General features: G+C 53.3%; 1 long non-coding RNA gene across 5 annotated transcripts; it reads right to left on the reverse strand.

Annotated features, from left to right (window-relative positions):
* Nucleotides 1-368: 368 nt before the first annotated feature.
* Nucleotides 369-7,294, reverse strand: LOC131590519 (uncharacterized). 5 transcript variants are annotated; one of them, XR_009280100.1, is made up of 8 exons: nt 5,515-6,286; nt 3,639-4,779; nt 3,517-3,560; nt 3,297-3,422; nt 1,907-3,172; nt 1,784-1,827; nt 1,651-1,695; nt 369-437 (listed from the first exon to the last, which is right to left on the reverse strand). It is a non-coding gene; the product is annotated as an uncharacterized LOC131590519 (long non-coding RNA). The 5 variants fall into 5 exon arrangements; XR_009280104.1 differs by lacking the exon at nt 369-437 and adding an exon at nt 449-543; XR_009280103.1 differs by lacking the exon at nt 369-437 and adding an exon at nt 7,124-7,294 and having other exon boundaries at nt 1,404-1,695; nt 5,515-6,253.
* Between the last annotated feature and the right edge of the window lie 4,290 nt (nt 7,295-11,584).

The raw sequence follows: 11,584 nt of genomic DNA on the forward strand, positions 1-11,584 counted from the left end.
CAGAGGCGAGCGCAGGCGATGTCTGCCGGGTGAACGTGGCGATAGCCGCGGGGACGCGAAGGCCGGTTCCTCGGACGAAAAAATCCACGACGACGTCGAGAGGCTGAGACGGCCGACGACGTGAAACGCGAGAGCGTGAGAGGATGGATTGGAACTGCCCTGCCCGGCAAAAGCTCTGGGGAGCTCGAAAAGAAACCCTCTCCCTTGGCTTCAGAGGGGCCCACCCCACTACAGCCCTGTCCTGTACCTTAACTTTAAATTGGCTCCACTGATTATAAATGCTTTTCCCCTGATCCCAACTTCCACCTGTGACGCTTACCTTTTGTAACGTAATAGGACAAGACCCATCCTCGATAGGATGCGTACGTCGAGACGTCCCCCGCGCTGGCTTCGGTGCGGCCGATCGCAAACTTCGGCTCTGCCTCTCTGCACGGAACCTCGGACGAAACAGAAAATATGACTGGCACCATCCGCAAGGTGGAATTCCTGATGCGGTTCCTTTATTCCATCTTGGACTACCAAAGCTTGTCAGCCAACCAGGGACTTAAACAGAAGAAAAACCACTCAGTCCCACCTCTCGTACTCAAAGATCCCCTGTAAAGTTCTGAAGACAGAGCCCTCAAACGAGTGTGGGGTGCTTTGCATCTAGGCGTGTGCAGTTTTTAAAAAATTCGAATCGCCTCCCTTGCTTTCTAGACACTGCTCACCGGCGTGGCAGGCTAGGGGCGGCTGAGGCGAAACGTCTTTCCCCCGATACCGAGTGCACAACAAATCTGCGACCCCTTCTGTCTCTCAGAATCCTGTCCGTGACACCGATTCGTGTCGGGATCCACGAGGTGGGATTTGTCATGTGGTTCTTTCATTCTATCTGAGAGAACTAAACATTATCAGCAAACAAGTACTTTAAACAGAAAAATCAGTCAGTCCAAACTCTTGTACTCAGATATCCCTTGTAAAATTCTGAAGACAGAGCCCTCAAACGAGTGTGGGGTGCTTTGCATCTAGGCGTGTGCAGTTTTTAAAAAATTCGAATCGCCTCCCTTGCTTTCTAGACACTGCTCACCGGCGTGGCAGGCTAGGGGCGGCTGAGGCGAAACGTCTTTCCCCCGATACCGAGTGCACAACAAATCTGCGACCCCTTCTGTCTCTCAGAATCCTGTCCGTGACACCGATTTGTGTCGGGATCCACAAGGTGGGATTTGTCATGTGGTTCTTTCATTCTATCTGAGAGAACTAAACATTATCAGCAAACAAGTACTTTAAACAGAAAAATCAGTCAGTCCAAACTCTTGCATTCAAATATCCCTTGTAAAATTCTGAAGACAGAGCCCTCAAATGAGTGTGGGGTGCTTTGCACCGAGGCGTGTGCAGTTCTTGAGAAATTCGAATCGCCTCCCTTGCTTTCTAGACACTGCTCACCAGCGTGGCAGGCTAGGGGCGGCTGAGGCGAAACGTCTTTCCCCCGATACCGAGTGCACGACAAATCTGCAACCCCTTCTGTCTCTCAGAATCCTGTCCGTGACACCGATTCGTGTCAGGATCCACAAGGTGGGATTCGTGATGTGGTTCTTTCATTCTATCTTAGAGAACTAAACATTATCAGCAAACCAGGGACTTAAACACCAAAACACACTTAGAGCTTGCACCCACCTGTCCTCTGGCATCCTGGGCTGGGATATCTTGCAAGTAGACCACCTAACATAAAAAAACAAGGGATTAAAGTTATAGCAGAAAATGAGACCCCAGCAAGAACAACTGCTTCTCTCCACCGACTGAGGCTCACCTTCACAATGCTTCGCCTTCACTGCTGCTATCCGGCTTTACTTCCTGAAAAAAAATACAAAGAGCAGAGCTGTAACACAGTGACTGACTCCAGCCCCGCTGCAAAAGAAGAACCGTGACCGACCTTCTCGGGGGGATCCCCTCATCTGGGACAAGGCGCTCTGCCGGGAGGTCGATCCATCCGCATCTGAAAGAAAGTTAGGAAAAAAGTCAAAGTGCTGCAGGGTAACTTCACAGCTCCAGACACCTTCTGCCAACATAAGAATACTACCTAGACTCCAACTACAGCCCATATTACGAGTCTCCACTTACAAGTGCCCGGGACTTGTCCTTGAATACCTGCAACGGGGCCGGGCGGCAGGGCAGAGCAGTTCCGGACCCAATGCCCCCAGACACCCGTGACACGTGAGACGAGGGGACACGACAGGGAGAGAAAACTCTCTGAGACGAGAAAGTCCTCACGAGGACCAAGAGAATGCTGAACGAGATGACCGAGGGGGGACCGAAGGCGAGCCCGCCGGGCTCGGATGACCCCGGGGGAAAAAGATGCTAACGGAACGACTTATTCCGAGAACCGCGGACACGGATGCCTGAGAATCCTGTGGCTGGAAGCCTCTGCCTGCCTTTAAATCGGCACAAGTCCTTATCCACTGTAAAGAAAGATGACTGCACACAGCTGTCAACACAGCTGAGAACAAGACCTAAGAAGACATCCGATCGGATGCTTCTGAAGAGAGATGCAATTCCGACGCCTGTCCGAGCTCCCGAATCGAAACTTCGCCGGCGTCGGCCCCGGGCCGAGGAACGCAAAGATGGGAGATGACCGGAAGGACCCCGGGGTTTCTCAAAAGCCCCTGGGAGGACTAAGGCAAGAGACATGTTACACGAGATGCGCGGAAGACACGGAAGGCACGAGAGACATGTGACGACACACCCTGGGACTGCTCTGCCCTGCCCGCCTCAGCGCTGCGAGCCAAAGTGAGGCTTTCCCTCAATGGGGCCTATGGGGTCATTTCTAGAGCCTCCCCATCCCCAAAGCTCACTCAAAAACCCAAACCGATCTGAGTCCCGACCCGCCGCCCTGCTTTGATCCCCTCTGCGGGCTCCGCTTATCTCTCGGGTGGCTGAAGACGTGAGTCACGGCGAGAGGCCGGTCGGGGGCCAAACGAAGCCACCTCGCCATCTGGGAAGTTCTTCTCTCGCCGAGCTGTTGTCTCAGACAAGTATCATCACCTATGATAAAAAAAACCAAATATAAGTGCAGAATCTTAGTGGCATATTCACCAAAACCCAACTATGCTCCTACTCACCGTCTCTTAGGAACGCCCGGGTCCTCGGGCCGCACGCTTCGGCCACGCTCCGAGGCGGACGCCGTCGTCGCGGGGCACGCCTAGAATAAACGGAGAGGAGGCGATGCGGCGTCGCTAAAAGTTGAGCGCGCCGTCGCCGCTCCTCCCGACGCCCCCGACTCGCCGCGACTCCTCGGCCGTGGCTAAAGGCTACCCGGACCGCACCTTCACGTGGACGAGGTCGAGGCTTCGTCACGGACTCCGGTAACATTTGCTGGGGCTCACCGGAGAAGCAAACCGGGTCTCTTGGCATGTCAGTGAGGGGGCCTCAGCACAACATCAGGAGGCAGCCTAGAACACACAAACAAGCAGGAATGCTGGAAGTTGCACCAGAAACTGAGACCCCAGCAAGAACAACTGCTTCTCTTCACCAACCGAGGCTCACCTTCACAATGCTTCGCCTTCACTGCTGCTATCCGGCTTTACTTCCTAAAAATAAAGACAAAGAGCAGAGCTGTAACACAGTGACCGGTTCCAGCCCCGCTGCAAAGAAAAACCATGACCGACCTTCTCAGGGGGATCCCCTCATCTGGGACAGGGCGCTCTGCCGGGAGGTCGATCCATCCGCATCTGAAAGAAAGTTAGGAAAAAAGTCAAAGTGCTGCAGGGTAACTTCACAGCTCCAGACACCTTCTGCCAACATAAGAATACTACCTAGACTCCAACTACAGCCCATATTACGAGTCTCCAATTACAAGTGCCCAGGACTTGTCCTTGAACACCTGCAACGGGGCCGGGCGGCAGGGCAGAGCAGTTCCGGACCGAATACCCCCAGACACCCGTGACACGTGAGACGAGGGGACACGACAGGGAGAGAAAACTCTCTGAGACGAGAAAGTCCTCACAAGGACCAAGAAAATGCTGAACGAGATGACCGAGATGGGACCGAAGGCGAGCCCGCCGGGCTCGGATGACCCCGGAGGAAAAAGATGCTAACGGAACGACTTATTCCGAGAACCGCAGAGACGGATGCCTGAGAATCCTGTGGCTGGAAGCCTCTGCCTGCCTTTGAATCGGCACAAGTCCTTATCCACTGTAAAGAAAGATTACTGCATACAGCTGTCAACACAGCTGAGAACAAGACCTAAAAAGACATCCGATCGGATGCTGCTGAAGAGAGATGCGATTCTGACGCCTGTCTGACCTCCCGAATCGAAACTTCGCCGGCGTCGGCCCCGGGCCGAGGAACGCAAAGATGGGAGATGACCGGAAGGACCTGGGGTTTCTCATAAGCTCCTGGGAGGACTAAGGCAAGAGACATGTTACACGAGATGAACGGAAGACACGGAAAGCACGACAGACAAGTGACGACACACCTTGGGACTGCTCTGCCCTGCCCGCCTCAGCATTGCTAGCCAAAGTGAGCCTTTCCCTCACCGTAGCCCCAGAGGCCAGTTCTCAAACCTCCCCCTCCCTGTAGCTGACTCAAAACCCTAACCGGTGTGAATCCTAACCCACTGCCCTGCTTCGATCCCCTCTGTGACCACAGCCCTCGACTTATCTCTCCGAAGCGAATCCATCGGAGAGACCGATCTGCTGCTAAGGAAAGCTGCCGCAGTGGTTCCCTTTTGTGTCACGATGAATCTGCTGAGAGAATCTGAAGTATCGCACTTGACGTGACCGAGAACTTCAGGAAACTGCAATCCTCCTAAAAAAAACCCAAACAGAAGAATCATTATAAAAGCATCTTATCACCCCTGAACTCCCAACCCAAAATCATGAACTTAAATACTCCCTGTGTTCAATAATGTTTTCTTCAAGGTGTTTTCAAAACCTCTGCTGCTTCAAATGCCCAAAAGATACCTGCTAAAAGCAGGCTGGAGTAAATTGAAAGAGCCTCTTCGCTGAAATGAGAGACAAGCTCTTTAGCCCAGCTGATTCCCTTGGAGGGAATAATGCCCCTTAGCACAGCCTGGGGTTAATATACCCCTAATTGAGCCCGCCTCTTTTTCCCACGATGCCTGGGAAAGGGGAGGCGGCAAATCCCACCGGGTATAAAAGCCCTCAGAGGGACCGTAGCTGTTTGGCTCCTCTGAGTTAAAATTGAGGTAAGGAGCTCTGCGTAGAAGAAAACTCTTTGGGAAAAGACAGTGTTTTCTTTTTTTACTGCAATTACTCAGAGCAATGGAGCAAAGGAAAAAAAAAAGGTAAGAAGCAAAACTTTGTGTTTCAGCAGTGTTGTCGGCTAAGTTGGATAATTTATGGACTTGCATAATTATTTATTAGTGATTACTAAGTAGCACTCCCCCTGTAATTAATTAGGGTGGAGAAGAATAGTATAGATATGAATGGTGTCTCACAGGGACCTCTAATTCGGGCTCTCTACATTATAAATGAAAATAAGAAAAAAAATAGACTCCCAGTTGGCATTACCGTTACGTACCTGCTGGACTCGCTCCTGTTGGAAATATTTGGTGCCGGGGCGTGGGTAGAGGTATCCTGAAATGCAGCTTTAAACCCTTGAAATGCTGTGTCCTAGTTTAGGGCAAATTAGGGAGGAAAACTCCAAATGGGGATTTCCCCAGGGAAATGACCCCTCCCTACCAACTGGTCCAGGAAAGGAAAAAAAAAATTCCTTGGAAAGAAGTGGAAAAAGCTGTTTATTTAACAGAAATTGAATAATATGAAATAATAAAACTTCTCACTGTTCAATGGGATGGCAAGTCTAGGAAGAAAAGTCCTTTTCATGTGGTGTAGCTCGCCTCGCTCGGGTTCTTATCGGTCCTTCCGGCGCTGAAAAGTGCCGAGGCCCGGGCCCCGGTGGGCCAAAGGCGTGAGCTCCCGGGGTTTGGCCGGGTGTTCGGTCCGGAGCAGGTTTGCACAGATCCAAGGAAACAAAATAAGGAAAAAAAAAACAAAGGTCCAGGGAACTCCTCTGCCTCAGCTAGCTAAAACCAACTAAAAGCCAGAGAGAAGCTCTGTCCCGTTGTCTGTCCGTGCTGCAGACACCACGGTCCAGGAGCGGGATGTGTGGGACTGATGTTTGTTCCTTAACGCAAAGGGCGTGCTTCTTCTTCCCCCCGCTCTCGCCTTCAGAGCCGGTCTTAAAGGTGCAGAACTTAATATTTAACATAAACCAGACGATTGGGGATACCGGTATCATAAAGTCACCCCAGGACATGCTGGAAAAGGCAACGCTAAAAATGAGCAAATGGGGCAGCTACATCCACTTAAACGGATACAGTGGTAAATAAATGGCTTCTCCCCTTTAATTTAAACGTGTCAAATATTGGGAAAAAGAGTGGTTTTCCTCACTTTAAATCTCTCTGGTGATTGAAAAGGGGGCATTTTTCGGTTAATTCAGATCCATAAAAAAGCATCATCCCTGCTTTCCCTTTCCACTTAAAGTGGAAAAAAATAGAAAATGGGCATTCTCTATCAATTAATATCTCTAACAGCACAGAAAAGGCAGAGTACCTCCAATTGAGACTATCAAAATTGCAGGGGAAGTGGATTTCTCTTCAATTCAAACACAGGCGATTGGGGAAAAGAAAGCTTTTTCCCTCAGCTTAAACGCCTTTTTTCCTGATAACCCATCCCTTCTTTGGGGCTGTGGAGATGGAGTAGCGAGGTAGAAGAGGAAAGCTGAAAACTGCCGCCCCCCGCGCCCCCCCCCCCCCCCCCCCCCCCCCCGGGAATGTGCGTGCTGCCCCGCCCGCTCGGGTGACCCTGCTCGGCAGGACGGGCTTTTCTCTCGGCTTTATCTTAAAGTGACGCTCCCCGTCCGGGTGAAACCGCCTGATCCCCCGGTCCCTGCTGGGTGCCGTGACCCTCGTTCCCGGAGGAACTCCCGGGATGCCCCCGCTGGCCCCTCCGGCGGCTCCCTGCACGAGCCTTGCCCGGGTAACCCTCTCAAAACTGCCTCTGCCGGGAGCTGCTCCCTTCTCGTCCTCACCGGTCACGCCTGAGGCTGCACCTTGGAGTGGGGGGGGGGGGGGGGGGGGGTTGGGGGTGAGGCGCAGAAACGTGCTGCCGGTCGTTCCCTCCCTTACGTGTCCCGCTGTCCGTCCCCGAAACGCCGGGGTGCTGGGCTTTCATTTCCGCGATAGAGAACCGGTATCCTCCTCCGAGTGCCGTGGCCGAAATTGGGATTCTGCCGCATAAATCCCCTGCGTGCTGGGTTTGTGATTACGGAGGAAATTCCTCACGGGGTCCTAGGCGATTACCGGTTACTGACTTCCGCTTCCCTTGAGCGGTCGGGGGTTGGCCCGGCTCGTTTAGGGCTAATCCTGGCCGACCCCGAGCGCCCCCGTCGCTGCTCTGCCCTGAATTTCAGTGAAATATCGATATAGTTTATAAATGCTCCCTTTGCTCGCCGCTCGGTCTTCCCCCGCGCAGCCGCGCGGACCGGGCTGGCTCTCTGCTTCGATCCCGGCCCCGGCGGTCCCGCCCGGAGGCTGCGGGTCACGGACGCGAGCTGAGGACCGCTACAAAAGTGGGGTTTTAAAGAAAAATTTTATTACGCCCGGCTAAATGATCAAAATAACTACGTGTATTGATGATCACCAGGGAAAGCTTTTCAGGGAAGAAAATAGCCGTTCTGGTAGCACAGATCCCGTTTTGACAATAATTGCATTCATTTGGGTTTGGGAATCCTGCCGGTGTAAGACATCTGAGAACTGGTATTTTGCAAATAGATATTTTGAAATTGGGTGCTTTTCATATTTTGGAACTCACTAGTTTACTATTTTGAAACGGAATCATTTTGGAATTTTGGAACCCCGTATTCTGGTATTTTGCAATTGGATTCCTTTGGAAATTTTCAACTCGGTGATTTGAAACTGCGTGACGCTGGTATTTTTGGACTTGTTCTGGTGTTTTAGAAGTGGTCATTTCTCTCCCCCTCCGCGGTTTGACAGCCTGGCACGGGGGGGGGAGACGCGGGGAGCGCGGGGACGGCTGCAGGAGCCTCGGCGATAAAAGCTGTGATTGCGCATGCGTGGATGGCGTCAGCGCCGCAGGGCAGCATGGGGGAGTGGTGTACGGCAGCGGGAGTTTCGGATCGGCCCGGGCCGCACCGCTCGGATCGGTGTCGCTGGACGGCGGCGGCGGCGGCGGCGGCGGGGCCGGCGGCCCCACGGGCACCGGGAAAGCGAAGCCTGTGGGGCGGCAAGGCGGCGCGGGCGGCACAGAGGGGGTGTAGGGGAGCTGAGCTGCGGGAACGGCGATGCCGAGGGTGGGCGGGGTGGCGGAGCCGGGAACCACGGTGTCGGCGGGGGAAGGCGGGGCCGCGGGGACGGCGGCGGCGGGGACCATAACCGCGGGGACGGTGGAACGGGACGGGACCGCAACATCGGGGGTAGCTGGGATGGCAGGAGGGAGGCAAAAGCGGGCGGGCGGTGGGAGGGGTGGGAACGGAGCGTACCGGAACTGGGGTAGGGGGAACGGGGGGCGCGCGGTCGGGGGCGCGCCGGTCTCAGTGGGCAGGAAAGGACGGGGGCCGGCGGGGACAGAGGATGCGGGGGCCGCGTGGTCGGGGGGAGGGGTAGGAGATACGGGGGTTGCGGGGGTACGGGGGGCTCGTCACGCGTTGTGTATTGGCAGCACGCATTTCTACGAGTGCTCTGCAGGCTGGGAGGAGCTTAGCGGCCGCCATAGTTCGGCGAGAGATGTTATTAAAAAGCTTATTATCAACTGTGTCCCAAAAATCTCTAGTAAAAAATTCTGAGTGTTTTGCGTTTGGGAAATTAACTAGAGTCCAGGTTAGGAGGGTTTTTAGTTCTCGTTTAGGCAATTTACTTTGGCTGGCTTTTAGTGAGAATTTTAGTTGCTTATACAGCTTTTTTTCTGGGGTTGAATAGTTTTGACCCGTGATAGACTGGTTTGTGACTCACCTCTTATTTTAATGATGTCGGCTCGTCTCTCAGAGCTCGGGTGATGGGTGCTGGCCAGGCACCTCCCGTCCGTTCTCGGGTGTCACTTAGTAATACTCGCACATAACCACGCTGCAGAGTCGTCTGAAAACTACAGTGTGGACGCTGCAGCGGAAAAACTTTTAGAGAGTTCGGGGTGTAGATGCTGTGACAGCGTCTGCCCCTCGCTCGACCACGTAGAGGCTTTGCCCACCTAGCCCAGGTGAGACGTCGCCTCGCAACGCCCCCCTGAGCTCGGGGGCTCCACGGAAACCAGGGGTTCAGACGCTGCTTGGCAACCTTCACCCCGAAGAAACCACGCAGGGTATGTCCCGTGTAGCACAGAAGAGGCGTGGCTTTGCCACCCTTCTCAGTGCCGCGGGGCCCTGCGGAAACCAGGGGTGCGGACGCCGTTCGGAACGTGCGCCCCGAAAAAGCCACGCGGCGGATACCTCTAGAGCTCCGGAGCCGACGCTGCTGAGCGACGGCCGGCCGGTGCCCGAGGGTGCCGCGGAACAGTGGAAAGAGAGTTACGGTGTTATGGTGATCAGCCGCATAAACTGCGCTCTAGACGGCCTTAAAGGGTGAAAAAACCTGTCTTCGTAGTTGCCAGTGATGATGGAGCAGTGTCTCACCGATGGAGGAGTCGTGGGATGGCTCGTAAACGTGCGGGTGCCAGGTATTGGTGTGTAAAAACGCTCACTCACGGTGAGAGACTTCTCCGGGGTCAAGCTGTTCAAGTATAAGCAATTTATTATAAGGGTAAAAAGAGGGGAGATCCGTGTCCGCCGCCGGCCTCGGCGTCCGCGTGGTCCGGGGAAGGGGAGAGAGAACGGGTAAGAGCAGGGGAGGAGAGGTTGGGAAAGGGGAGGGAGGGAATAAGAGAGCAATAGAGGGAAAGAGGGAAAAACCAGAGGTAGACAGTAGGGAAGACTAGTGGGGTAGGACCAGGGAGAGGGGGCTGAGAGTTAAGAGTGGGGGAGAGGGCTAGACGGGAAGGAGGTGAGGGAGCGGGGTTCAGAGGTAAGAGCGGGGGAGAGGGGAGCTGAGAGAGGGGTAAGAGTTGAGAGCGAAGTTCTTGTTACAATCCAATATATCTTTTTCTATCGTGAATATTCTAATTCTTAGTAACCGATCACCATGAGACACGGCCACTAAAGAGTTTACATACAGCCTATGCGCTTCCCTATATTAACATACAGTGCTGCACTTTAGACTCTACAAAGCTTTACAAGTTCTTTCCTTGCTTCTTTACCTTTGGACTTCTCGATCAGCAGAAGGACATTGTTTTGTCAGCAGGGATTCTCGTTCAACTGGCTAGGCTATTGTTCTTTGGTTAACCGGCACTCGGTATCCTAGGACTCAGAGCAGGCTTTCATTTCTACTTTGATTCTAGCCTTCATATTTTCAGAATCTTCTGACAAACAATCACATTCATAAGGTTTCCCTGTTTCACCCTCCCCAATGGAGTTGCTTCCCTCAGTTTCAACTACTTTCGTCCTCATCATCCCCATTTTTTCTAGGGACGCTTTGGAGGGACTAGGAAGATGAAATCAAAAGGAAAAAAGGAGAAAGATCCCCCCTGCAAATCCAGTTCCCCCCTGCAAATCCATGCACCGGTTCATCTGCTCGGCTGCTGCTGCTTGACAGAGGTTTGTCCGATACCCGCTGCTGTTGCCCCTGGGTGAGAGGGTAGGGGCGGAAAGGGCTCGCCGCTAGTTCCCTGAACGCCTCGTTGTCTGCGCCTGACGCGCTGGGGCGCTCGGTTTCCCTTTATGTGGCTAAGGACTCCTGTCCTCCTTCGGGTGCCCAAAGCTGAAACTAGAATTCCACCTTCAGAATTTCACGTGTCTCGGGTTTGTGACTCCTGAGGAATTTTTCCCCAGCAATCATTCAGTCGTGAATTTTTCCTCTGCAGTCATTACTGCCTTGGCCTTCTGTGGACGTGTTTCAAACGCTCATTGAGAGCTGAGGAGCCGAGTTGGCTTGTTTATGACTTAGCTGACAAGCCCAGGCTAAATCCAAACGCCCCGAATTACGGCGAAATATTAATGCGGTTTAGAAAGAGGCCTCTTCCATGCGACTCGGTCCTTTGCCGCGCGTCCCCGGAGATTTACTCCGTCCTTCGTTCCCGACCGTGCCTCTTCGGCGGCCCGCCTCTCGCGGACGCAAACCGAATGAAATTCTACTACGAGTGTTGCCTTGAAAAATAATCTTCTAAGTACATCTAGCTACGTGATTAAAACACATCCGTGCCTTGGCGGTCGTGTACGGAACGCTTTTCAGTGGAGAAAATAGCTATTTTGATAGCACGCTTTCATACGCCTTCAGAAAAAGCAGAATTCGTACCGGCTCCTGAGACTCCCCGCTGAAGAACCCGGCCGTCCTCGCGACGCCCGATGCGGCGGACGTCGGGGGAAAAGCCGAGCCTGGAGTGAAAAAGAGACGGTGAGTATGCGGCCTTTAAAAAAAGCCTTCGCGCGACAATAACGGGAACCTGTCGTGTTTATTCTTTGCTCATTTTTTCTGATAATGTAAATACCACGTAAAAGTACATGAAACACGAAGCAGAGCTAGGATTTTACGGGTCTTCATTTCGGC

This window comes from Poecile atricapillus, chromosome 33 (assembly GCF_030490865.1).
Source record: "Poecile atricapillus isolate bPoeAtr1 chromosome 33, bPoeAtr1.hap1, whole genome shotgun sequence".
In the NCBI taxonomy this organism is placed as follows: domain Eukaryota; kingdom Metazoa; phylum Chordata; class Aves; order Passeriformes; family Paridae; genus Poecile; species Poecile atricapillus.